Source organism: Cyprinodon variegatus, unplaced genomic scaffold (genome assembly GCF_000732505.1).
Source record: "Cyprinodon variegatus isolate N-32 unplaced genomic scaffold, C_variegatus-1.0 Scaffold471, whole genome shotgun sequence".
In the NCBI taxonomy this organism is placed as follows: Eukaryota; Metazoa; Chordata; class Actinopteri; order Cyprinodontiformes; family Cyprinodontidae; genus Cyprinodon; species Cyprinodon variegatus.
Genome location: NW_015150924.1, coordinates 594,981 through 608,471, shown reverse-complemented (window position 1 = coordinate 608,471; position 13,491 = coordinate 594,981). Strand labels below are relative to the sequence as shown.

General features: G+C 38.5%; 1 non-coding gene across 1 annotated transcript; it reads left to right on the top strand.

Moving 5' to 3' along the window:
- The first annotated feature begins 10,721 nt into the window (after positions 1-10,721).
- trnal-uaa lies at positions 10,722-10,804 on the top strand. The gene has a single exon. It is a non-coding gene; the product is annotated as a tRNA-Leu (tRNA).
- The last annotated feature ends 2,687 nt before the right edge of the window (positions 10,805-13,491 follow it).

Sequence of the window (13,491 nt, the reverse complement as noted above, 5' to 3'; positions counted from 1 at the left end):
CTCATATTCTGACTAGAATTGAGTCGGACTACGTCAGGCTAGGGGGGACTGCTAATCAGGGCCACTTCCTGAGAGGTGAGCCCGGAGGTAAGCAGCTGCCTTCTGTAAACTCTAAGCAACTTCTTAAATCTGAGTAAGATTACAATTTCTATCAGAATCTTTTGTCATGTCTCCTGGTTATTTAATACATGTAAGTTATGAAGTGTTATTTAAAGAGTTTGTCCTGAGTGATCTCTTTACAGGGAAAAGAACCAAAGAGATAGAGCATCAGGGTGCATACACAGAGCCTATCTTTAACAAACCCTACAGTTCTAATACGGTAGTGTGTGGGACTTCAGCAGCACTGTGAACAAAACAGTCACAAACCCGATTCAGTGGCCATTCGGAATTTTTGTAAACTGAGCTTCTCAGGAGTGACAGTGGTGACAGCTCAAACACCAGGAAAGAGGGAGGGGCCAATCAGCAGCTTGTGGGCGGTCTAAACTCAGGGAAGTGGGCTTCAGCTTGAGCTGCGGTTTTCCGCTTGGTCCTTGTGCTCGACGATTGTCTGTGAACTGTATCCTAACATTGTTTTTGGATTGTAAAATGGGGACCAAAACAGACTTTTGAAAAAGTGCAGGGGTCATGTCCCCCGTAGCTTTTGAAATAATGGAGAATGCTGTCTATTTGTCACAGTAAATGCCAGCAAGTAGAAACTTCCCTTCACTTAGGGTGACATGATCACATCCATGCAGGCGAGTCTTTTTTGACACACAGTGGCTACTGTTGTCGCAATACGTGTTTGAGGAAGTGACTCACTGGAGTGGTGTTCATATGAGTAAAATATCCCATTTCACTGCTAGTAATTCCTACATATTATCCCTTTAAACTATTTTTTATTTTTTTGTTTAACAGGGTTTTTTATAAAATGAGACACATTCTGGATGTCTTGAGGAATTATAACAAGTGTTATGAAATAAAGGAATTGGTTGAAATTGGAATCTGCATGTCAGACAATCTAAAAATCAGTTGCCGGTCAGAAAACTAAAATGGTTGCACCCTTAAAACTGTAAACTCAGCTCAGTCAAGACATCATAAACTAAAAGAGCAACACCTTCATTTTTAAATCACCGTTGAAATACAAATATTAAGGCAAAAAGAAAAAACATTATTAGATCAGAGGGACCAATCAGTTACAGTTTCTGTGTTAGGGAATATAATAAGAATTGTATTTAATATTTTGTATCTTCACTACAGGGGCAGTTCTACAAGGGCAGGGGCCCCTTTTGGCCCCCGTCTAGAACTGCCTATGGAATACAAACACACTTCTGCATTCAGGATGACTGTCTCCAATTCCAAGTATTTTTTTTCTTTTTCCATTTAACATGGGCGTAGGTTTGCATAGGGACCATAGGGACATGTCCCTACCAAAATTGTGGACCGACCTAATTGTCCCTACCAACAATTGCATGTGAACAATATGCAAACATTTTCCTCTTGCAGCTCCTCTGCCTGGTAGCTGCAGCTGCCTGGTTTTCCCTGTACATACTACGTAGCATCGCATCAACTGTACTGCAATTTTTAACTCCACTCTCTGATTTTTCCACCTTAAGTTCCTCCTTCTCTCTTTCTGATTGCTTGTTTTCTCGTCTCTATGTGTGTGCGCGTGCTGACCCCCATGCAGTACCTCCGCGTACCCCCTAGGGGTTGCGGACCCCCTGTTGAAGACCTCTGGTCTAGGCCAAAAACATATTTTTTTTTGGGGGGGGGGGGGATACTATTGTTATAAACTCATGCAACCTTAGTATTTTGAAAAAAGAAAATGGATTTCTGGTTTTGATTTGCAGTAAGCAATAGCCATCAGAATTACCATGAACAAAACATTTTAAGCAAAAAAAAGATTTAAAGATAAAACTTATAAAACAGAAAAAAATGACCAAAAATGCTGTACAGTAATAATTGTTAACATAGCTACAGTGAAGTTATCAAAAAAAAAAAAAAAAAAACACAATTTGGAAGACAGATAGAAGATGCAAACTAGACTGTGCATTGTTGACTCCAGATATAGTTTATAAAGTAGTAGAAGTAGTAAAGTCAAAGTCCTGGTTTACAGTCTCTATATGAAATTGGTAAGTAGGTTTATCCAACTTTATCTGCCTATAGTTGTGACTTTGTGTAGCTGGTAAACTTCTGCTAGCAGAAAGTGACACTGCGGTCCAACTTTCAAACAGAGTTGAAATATTGCTTGCATTGCATTATGTAAATTTAACCCTATAAAGACATTTAAATGATCCTACAGCAATGACATTTTGAAGATAAATTACACTGAGGTCCATATTGGAAGTGGAGTTGTATTATTGCACTGCACAACAAAGTTTCACACGGAGTAGCACCACATTTGCATTACTTAAGGAGTGCAGAATAAGTAAAAAGGCTGCAGGCTACAGAAACACTAATAGATGGAAGGGTGCTTAAATACACAGGAAGGTAAAGCTGTTTTTAATTTATTTCTTTTTGGATTTCATACACCTGAAATGTGAGCTATAGATGCTTGTATCAAAAATAAATTAACTTTTTAAATATATATATATATATATTTTTTTTTTATTGAAAAGGAAGTTCAACTATAGTATCACATGAAGTTCCTTTTCAAAAAACATCTTGAACTGGTTTAAATAGAAAAGAAAAGGAACTTGAATCTGAAAAAAACCTAAGTTAAAAGTTATTTATGTCTTCAGGAAAATGCATTTGTTCAAAAATCTGTTTATTGAAGTTTCTCCCCATATCCTTAATTAACGTGCATGAAGGAAAAATAAAGGAACATGACTAAATAACCAAAAAACATAATCTCATATTATACTCATATTATATTAAACAATAAAGTAAAATAAACTTAGCCAGATTATGCATAAAAGCAAAAAACATTTTTAATCATTAACAAAAAATAAGTGGCTCCTACACTCCAGCCCCTAATTGTGCTTACACTAAATCACAATTACTGTTATTCTTATAAAGGAGCCATACTCTTACATAAACAAGCTGATACACAACCACAAAATACAAACAAATGAAAGGATGCAAAAAAAAAAAAAGGTGTCCAAGATGCTAGGCTGTTGCCTCCAGCAGCAAGCAGAGCTTCGTTATGGGCCTCTCCAATAACAGTCTTCATCTGAAGGCGAACAGATCGCACAAGACCTTTTGCATCCTTATTTACAGTCAAAACCTTTCCCATCATCCATGACCCTCTTTGGGCTGTAGCATCTGCAACCAGAACAATGTCCCCAGGAACAAGACATCTTTTAGGTCCAGTCCACTTTTGTCTCTCCTGCATCACTGGTAGGTACTCAGAAATCGAAATTGATAGTTGTGCTCAAACAATCCTGGCGGCAAGATGGGTTTGTTCTTGAGGGTCACAATGTGATTGGGTGTGAGAGCTTCAAGGTCATTTGATTCATCTGAGACCTTCATGATGGGTCTGTCATTTAGAATAGCTTCAGCCTCACAAAAGATAGTTTGTAGACCTTCATCATCCAGAATCTGTTGTTTAAGAATGGAGGTGAGTACACTTTTCACTGAACGGCTCAGGCGCTCCCAAACACGACCATGATGAGAAGCTGCAGGTGTGTTAAACTTCCACTTTATGCCATCCGGAGTTAAAGCTCTTTGAATCTTGGAATGATTCGAAGCAGCTGAACTCTCTCTTAGATCCCGATTTGCACCAACAATATTTGTGCCATTGTCAGACCTGATGGATGAAACTGGTCCTCTTCTGCAAACACATCTTCTGACTGCATTTATTCAGGAATCTGAATCCAGAGAGTAGGATACTTCCAAATGAACAGCAAGACTGCTCATGCAAGTGAAAAGCACTCCATATCTTTTCAAGAAACTTTGTTCTCTTTTAACATTTATAGGCCCAAAATAGTCCATTCCCACATCAGTGAAGGGAGCTGGGTCAGGCAACACTCTTTCTTTTGGTAAACTCAACATATCTTTTTGTTGTTAGACGTTTTAACATCATTTTCTTTGGCATTAGTGTTGGAGATTTTGTATTGTGCTTGACTTCTTTAAATAACCCAACATCAGACGTTATTTTTGCCACACTTTATGAAGTAAACAATATCAGATCTTGAACACCCCTCTGACAAGCTGACAGCTTGGTATTGTGCAATCTCACAGCTGAAGCGCGGCTCCAATGAACTTCAAACTCTGTAGTGCATAATGATATACTGTCCTTGAAACTCCAATAGTTCCACCCGTTTCCCTTGAAGTGTGACGCATCTTGCGTGATCCTTTAAAATCCAAAGTTTCTTTTAATCCACACGCAGATCTTTATTTTGATCCAATACATCCCCAAAAAAAAGTCCATCCTTGATGATTGCGATCAATCCTCTTGATCCAGGGCAGGTTTTTTTACTTCTGTTGTGGCCCAGCTTTGATGACACAAAAAAGTGGACATCCACAAAGGCCACAGATGCACCATTGACTTATTTGACGCAGGCAAAAGAAAAAAATGCTCCAGGTAAACTCCTTTAGTTTTCTCAGTTTATATTTTTCTCAGGCAAGCAAACAAAAAAGACAAACATTTCCTCCATGTTTCTCTTGCGTTGGTAAAAAAACATACGCCCACCCAGATGCATGCTGGTCCTACCATTGACTGCCTATTTATAAAAAATAATAAACCTAAATTAATTATAACTAACCAAAAAATATAGGAACATGACTAAATAACAAAAAAAAATCTAATCGCAGATATTAAACAATAAAGTAAAATAAACTTAGCTAGATTATGCACAAAAACAAAAAACATTTTTAATCATTAACAAAAAATAATTGGCTCCTACAACCACTTTTGGGCATTTTCCCTTTGGATAGATTTTACATGCACAAGTGCACTCTCACAAACAACGACAGGTGCCTGGCTCCAGGTACTCTTTTGGTACTTTTGGCTCCAGGTACTTTTTTTCACTTCCATACAGAAGCCCATGTTTTTATCTTCAGCTACCACATTATACATGTCAGATTTAATAATACTACATATACTTCAGCGAGGTGTTACCTTATTGTATCTCTTATACTATATCCGTTGGTTGTACTTTTCTTTTTACATCTATTTGCAGGTGATGAAGCAGAAAGAAGAAGTTTTATCATTCTCTCCTCTTTCTTTAATATTTTCTCCTTTTTCTTGTTTTTCCTTTCCTGTTCTTCTTTTCCATTGCAGTGTCCATATAATCCCTGCATGAATACTCCCTGCATGAATCATAATAAAGCTATTTACATGCATAAATCCAGCGGAACACTATGGCGATAGCCGTACTGTTCCACTTGTGAAAGTAAAATCTGTTTGGCTCTTTTTGGCATCAAGACTATTATTCTTATTGTCACATCGCCAGACAGGATACTGTTTAGAGGTAAAGGAAGTTGAACTATAGTATCAGATGAAATTCCTTTTTAAAAAAACATCTTGAACTGGTGTAAACAGAAAGGAATAGGAACTTGAATCTGAAGAAAACTGAAGTTAAATGTAATTTATGTCTTGAGGAAAATGCATTTGTTAAAAAAATATGTTTATTAAAGTTTCTTATCTTCAAGCCATTGATTTAATGACTTAGAGAAATCCAATAGCTTTGTTGGCATGTTCATCGAGTGCTTATGAACAGTGGTGTCAAAATTACACACATTTGTTACTTGAGAAGTATAGATACTGCAGTTTAAAAACACTCTGGTAAAAAGCTGAAGTATCAACTTGACCTCTTTAATCAAGCAAAAGTGAAAAAGTATGTGCTCCAAAAACTACTTAAAGTATAAAAGTATAAAGTAACAGCCAGGTGCCACTATATGAATTGAAAGCTTAATTTTTCGACTATTTCGAAAAATTCTTTGAGATAGGGCCAAGGAGGAGGGAGGGCTTGTTGGTCTCTGTAACCGCTCTTCCAGTTTGGTGATCACTGCCCCGAGTGAGCATTTTGAAAATGCATTTTCAAAGCCCACTCTTTAACAATTGATTTAAATAATCCAATTTAAAAAATGTTTGAATACAATTCAAAATTTCACTTCAATAATTTAATTTAGGTTGCAGGTTCGATTCCTGGCTTGGGGTCTTTCTGCATGGAGTTTGCATGTTCTCCCTGATCATGTGTGGGTTCTCTCTGGGTACCCAAGCTTTCTCCCACAGTCAAAAAACATGACTGTTAGTTTACTTGGCTTCTCTAAATTCTCCTTAGGTGTGAGTGCGTGTGTGAATGGTTGTTTGTCCTGTTTGTCTCTGTGTTGCCCTGCAATGGACTGGCGACCTCTCCAGGGTGTAACCTGCCTCTCGCCCGTAGACAGCTGGAGCTAGGCACCAGCACCCCTCGCGACCCCAACAGCGATAAGCCTGAAGGAAAATGGATGGGTGGATGATTTAAGTGTTCAAATTGAAATGGCTAGTTTTCTTTTTCAGTGACTCTCTAGGTCCTTTTTAGATGCACAAAATCATTTTAAGTGATCCCTGAGTCGCACTTTGAGTATCCCTGCTTTTGAGCTTTTAGGATCAGCCTCTTACATGCTGTTTTCAGAAGATGTGGTTACACAAAGCAAATTAGCTGATGTCACATGTTTGTTCACAAGGGTGAATCATCTGCCAGATCAATCTTTTATGTTGCCTAGAGGCAGAAATTAAGATTTAATCACCATGAGGCCTTTTGTACTCAGTGTTCTGTGTGACTCATCCCAGAACATGATGTGTGATTGTATCTATGAGCCGATAAGTGAAGACGCATTGGTCTGAAGTTGATCTGATATTGCTGTTCCACCTCTTCGTCTGCTTCCATTATATGGATACTGTAAAAACCAAGACTAAAATCTGGGCTTACTGATAACTTTGTCACATGGCAAGATCTTCATCAGCATGTGAAAGTATTTTTTTTTTGTATGGTCTCCCATTTTGTGGCTCACTTTCCTTCCTTTAAATTTTATTTAATTTTTCACACATTCATCGCTGCCCATCCTTCTTAAAGCGCTTTAAACATATCAGTTAGACTGATGTCTGGACTTTGAACCATTAAAAGACCTTGATTCTTTTACTTTTTGGCAATGATCTTGTTTTATTTCACATCTAGAGCAGCTCATGATGAACTCACCCTCTGCAAGGGGCTACGGTCCTGCAGCTGCAGAGTAATACCAAATTATAACTCCACCATCATGTTTGCCAGTGTACAACCACAGAAGATGATTCTCTTACAAAAGCAAAGATACTGTAACTCCTTCTCAGAGCTAACTTGGATTATTGAACAATCACAAATAAAGTTGTGTTCTGCACAGACGTGTTCTTTCATAAATGATGTCATGATCTTGGCACTGATGACTGGCTTAAATGCTCATTCCATTCACCTGTCTAGCGCTGCCTGGTTGCTCATTAGGGCTTGCATCTAGTTATCAGGGCCGTATAATTCTTGTTCTCTGGTGCCAGTGGTGAAAAGGTATTTAGCGTCCCGACCTGTTCTGCATCTCAACCACTGAGTCTGCCTATTCCTATCTGAACGGTGTGCCTGAACTGTCTTTGGACTTCTGGACCTCTGAACCAGCCTGTCCCTGTTATGAGCTGTTTGGCTGACCTGGCTTCGGACTCCTGCTTGTTCTCTGGTCTCCGGGGCTGCAGCACCTGGGTGTCCCAGATGATATGAACATGTAGATTGATGATGACACATAGATTTATGTGGTCACTAACCTGTGTTTCCTTTTACAGAGTTTCCTGTGATAGACGTTCTAGCCGCTGCTACTACGATCATTGTTTTAATAAACGCTTTGAAGTTATCCCACTGTCTTGCCTCAAATACTGGGCTGTTTGTTCTGAGTCATGACAAATTAAAACAGCATTACATAATATTCTAGCGAAATGTAGTTTCAAACTTTGGAAAAAAAACTATTTTGTATTTTGTAAAAGATGTTAAGAGATGTCTGTGCTGATATTTCCGATTTGATTTGTGTAAAACATGGTTTCGTGTCTCAAGGCCAACAATTTCTAATTTGGTCTAATTTGCCCAAAGGAAATTGTCCTGGATGTCCTTCAGAGTCACTGAAAGGATGGATGTGTTTACATGTTTTACAGAGGAGAGGATTTCTGTGTCATTCCCTCCAAACAAGTTAAATTCTACTTATTTTCAGAATGTGTAGCGCTCAGGTTTAGTTCTAAACATTATTAAATTATAACTGCTGTGACCAAATGTGTTCAGAGAAAGCAGGGTCAATCAGCAGACCTTTCTCATGTGATTAGGCAAAGTGACGCTCAATACCCGCCTACCAAAGTTTGGTTTTAGCCAATCATGTTTACAAAAAAAAAAACAGCAGCTGACAGCATCAGTAGCCACAACTTCCTTTTCCATATTCATTTCACATGACTTGAATGAAAATGAAACTGAATCCCACCCATCTCTTACAATTTCAAGAATCTAAGATAATCTATGTGTCTTATTTCAGAGCATTCAGATGTTTTTAAATCAAGTTTTACTCTTGCTTAAACTCCGAACAGCCTTGTGGGGATTTGCCTGGGATTCGTACTGTTGCTGAGCAAATCATCACCAAGATATTTCTTTTTAAAGCATCAGGATGACAAAGCTTTGTCTACAGTAGTCAGACCAGCACCAAGTGCACTGTCAGCAACCACTGAAGGAGACGCACAGGGCAAAACCCACATTACCATGAGCTGAATTGTGAAAAAAAACATAAACAAACAAGCATCACTGGTTTATTCAGAGCTAAGATGTTAGACTTTGGTGAAATGAAATAGGAAACAATCTGCATGCAAAGGTTGAGACTTTGTTGGTTGTGCCTGTGGACTGACAGTGTTTGGCTGCAGCCTGGTGTCCTGGTCTAATCCTGGGTAGTTTGTGCTGGGAGATAACACCAGGATGACAGGACCTGGAGGAAGATAGGGAGGAGAATTTGCTGCTGCTTTCTATGCAAACAAACATGACTGAGTGGTGAGGGGCTGTGATCCATCCATCTGTCTCCCTGCTTCTTTTCCTCACACAGCCCTCTTCGCTCCCTCCTCGAGTCGTCCTCTTCATCTGTCTCTGTCTCACTAATGAGCGCCAGTGGGGTTTCTCAGTAGCCTAACAACCGGCCATCTTTGTCTTCATCCAAAAATGGTGGGGCCACAGATTAGTGCTCCCCATTAGCTAAATAAACACACAAATCCAACAGAACTCACAGATCTGGCATTGTCACGTTGCAGCAAGAAAAGCCCACATAGCAGTAGGAGAGAGTAGAGGACAACAGATTATTTGGTATGCTAGCTGTATAATGCATAAAAGAAGTGATTAGTCTGCTAATGGTAAAAGGTCATCTACTAATATTTGTAGACTGTGTAGGAGTTAATACACAAAATTTGCATTCATAGATAGTCTTGTGACATGTTAGTAAAGGGCATCAGCATGATGCTAATGGTGTTTTCCATTTGACAGTAGAGGGTTGAGGTTTCTCATTAAACCCAACCCCAGAATGCAATACCGCTGCCCCCCCCACATAAAAGGTGGGGGAAGCTAAACAGTTAATTTGCACTAAAATGATGCTGGTCCATTGATGGGATGTTGGTCACTATGCACAGAGATGATTAAACACTGGATTTCTTATATGCAAAAGGAACAATACAAGTAGATTTTCCACATCCAGGTTCTGATGGTTGGTTCTGTTTTTATTTGTAGTAGAGAAATTGAGGAGTGGTGGTCTAGTGGTTGGGGAATAGAGCTTGGAATCCTGAGGTTGTGAGTTTGAAACCTGCTCCCACAGTCTGCCACTTTGTCTCTCTGAGACCCTTAACCCCTGATGGCAGCCCAGAGCTCCCCAAGGTGAACATGTAGAGGTAAAATTTGTCAATATGACAGTGGCGTCGGATGTAGGAGTTTGCCCTGAAATCGAAGGATTGACGGTTCAAGCCCTGGCTCTGAGTTTTATTGTTGTTGTGTCCTTGGGCAAGACACTTCACCTGCATTGTCTACTGATGGTGGTTACAATGTCGCTTGCTACTGTGAGTGTGTGTGAATGACTGAATGTAGGGTAAAGTGCTTTGGTCATGTCTCCTGACTTGAAAAAGTGCTATTTAAGTACAGGCCATTTACCATCAGTAAAGTGCAATTGATTATTAAGTCCTGACTTGCAAGTTGGAAAAAGTTTTTTTTTTTTTAAATAAGCTTGTGTTAGTCTTTGAAAGTTGTTATGTTCTTCACCAACCCTGATCTTAATCCAACATGGCTGCCAGACTTGCTAAGTAGCAATGTCGATGTTAGGGCAAAAATCATTTATATAAAAAGTCAGGAAACATATCAGCTTCATCAAAACATTATGCACCGAGAGACAGACTTACTGACAGAACCAGCATGACAGCAAAGCTAAAGGGTCTAACAATAAGTGATGAAAAAGAACTGGCTTATAAACTGCTAGGTGTTGATGATGAATTATTCTCTAAACTACGTCAAACGAAAAAGCTTTGCATCTAAGAAGGAGCATGAGGAGAGAAACTGAAGGGAAATGCGAAATAAACAGAAAAATTCAATGGTACTCTACCCCCTCTGGGTTGGAGCTCAGATTGGCCTCAATGTGAGGAGCTTAATGTAAGTATCTTGGTCTTGTTTTCTTTACATGTGATAGTAAGTAGATGCCAAACCCCACTGGGGCTTTGCCTTTTTAGTGTGCCGGAGTAGGAAAAGGCCTGAGTTTTCGATAATTGTACATCCGTTTTCCGAAGATCATCTGGGAATATGAGAACCAGGATGGCCGAGTGGTTAAGGCGTTGGACTTAAGATCCAATGGACATATGTCCTCGTGGGTTCAATCCCCACTCCTGGTAACCTCTTTAGCTTTACTTTGTGGTGTAGCAAGTCTTACTTCCTTGATGAATTGTCAATTCATCCTCGGGATGTTTGTCCTTCTCCGTAATGTAGGATATTTGAGTTCCTGAAAGCCTGCATGTACCTGCTCTTATTTGTCTAGTGCCAGAAGTAGAAAAAGTTCCAATTTGTAATTTTGTAAAATATTTTGAAAGCCACTAAAGATGCAAATCTTGGTACATTTTAAACTTAAAAGCATAGACAAAATAATAAAAAATATGAAAAAAGCAGGATGTACAAAACAAATTCTGTCCTTTAAATGTGAGCCTTGATTCATTCATAGCGCCTAAAGCTCCAGCAGATCACTCTACCATGGAAACATTAGAGTTCTCGCCATCATCATCATATTAGTGGGGGTGATAATGATCCTGCTGTCATTTCATTATTTGCCTGACAGTATGAAACCAACTGTTAGAAATTGTTCCAAGTAAAGTGTCATTTTCTTATCTTGGTTGCACTGCAGGGGGTGTTTCTTATCTTCATCACAGGGAAGAAACATGGGAAGGAGAGAATTACCTGCCTCTAATTACTCCAGCAGGCTGCATCTATCTTTATTCTACCTCATTACTACAACCGTTTGCTGCTGTGAAACAAAAATGGACGCATTAGACCTTTGACAGTGGCATTTCCAGGATGCCGGACCTCTTTCTAAATAAAGAGCATGCCTTCATTTACATTTAAAGTTATTCATTGGTCCGGAGAGGTTAATAAGACCATTAATTCTGGTTGAAAAGAACATGCATTTCATTTGAGTATTTACCATGAGGCTATGCAAAGAGTTAAGTCTTTTGTGAGCTTTTAGCATCTGGGCACGAGGATATAGTAACTGTCCAAAAGAATCACTGGGATTCCTCTGACAGGCGGCCATAGAAAACTGGACAGAAACTCCTCCATCCTGCTACTCCAAACCCCATAGGGACTGTGGTGCAGGCGGTGCAGCAGATCACTGGGCTCCAGAGCTCCAAAAGGCGCCCCTGAGACCCACAGAGGAAGCAATGCATCTACTAAACAGTCTGTTCACACTGATTCCCCCTGGCAGGAGAGGCACGACCCAAAATCACACTCCAGCACATGGAGCATTAGCTATCATGCCATCCTGCCAAATTACCACAGGGGAAGCAAAACAATCTGCAGGCAAACGCAAAGGCAGCTTCACTACCTTCTGTTTGGACCTCTTAGTACCGCCCTTTGCTCAAAACATTACATACATGAATATATACTTTCAATAAATAGCATAAATATTCTTATTTTTGTTAAAAATGCTATTATGCACATACTTATTAAAACAAACTGTCCTAATCTCTAATGCATCACATAATTGCAACATCATACCTTTTCAAAAACAGAACAATAAGTCTGAGTAAAGTTTGGATTTTAAATGTAAGCCTCATTTTTAGAAAATCTAACTCAGGAACAATACAACTGATGTTTTTAAAACAATGAGGGTGCCATCTAGTGGCCAAATATAAATATGACCTCAAATAAGTATCTGGGGATCTCTAATAAGTTTCTGATCATTTTCTTTTAAAAATAATATCACTTTGAAAGACTCAACATAACTTAGCATGTGATTATCTCTAAGACATATTACCAAATGTTTAATTGTATTTTTATGGTTTAAAATGGGTTTGAGTTTCATTGTGTATACAAAAATGTATATTCCAGGCTAAAAAGAAATATTGCTAAAAGAAAATAAAAAAGATAACTGATATTCTCTTGATTTTGACTTGTTCATTAGTAAACTAAGCTTGTCATATTTTTAATTAAATGATCTTAGTCTGATTTTCTTACAAAAGTTATGTGAAAATAACTGTAGATCCAAAATCAAATAATGCCGTTATCTATTTTTTTTTTTTTTTGTCTCACATAGTTTCCTTATTCAGTAACAAGATTAACTGGTTCACTTCATCAAAGGTTGTTGATGTAAGTCAGGCTTAATGAATAAAATAGCCAATGTCTGCTAATGAATAAACTGAAAGGCCCTTTGTGGTTCTTCATATTATGAAGATAGAATGAAACCAAAAGGTGCCTAATTAAAACTGATTCATTTTCCTTTATATGAAACGGATTTTAATTTGTCAATTAAAATATTGTCATAAAAGTTAAAAGGAAGCAATCTTAAACAACAGGCAAAAATTACTGGTTTCAACTGGTACCATTAGTGGACTGGGGTTGAGGGGCCACATATCATGATTCCAAGGGCTGTAAATGGGCCCCAAGACCATAATTTGAACTTGAATGTTATGAACATAAAAAAAAAAACCTAAACAACTCCCAGGGTGCTCCTAAAAATCTGAATAATTCAGTCTAAATCACAAACTATTAACTTGTACATTTCTGTGACATAAAAGGGAGTAAATATTTAATTTAATTCATTTTAATGTCTAAAACATTTACAGACCGAGGAAAAAAAAAAAAACTAAAGGACGATTCTATTTAACTACTGAAAAACTGTTGAATAAAATGCTTAATCCTTTTATTGGGCAAGTTACCCATTTTGATCGCTTGCATACCCCTTACAAATGGAGTCCCCCCACCGTCGCTCTGTGAGTTCTAGAAGCAAAAGATCTATTTCCAGGCATTCAGCAAAGATACTGCTACATGGTTGTAGATCTAATTTTCGCACTTGACCAATTAGATGAGCCCT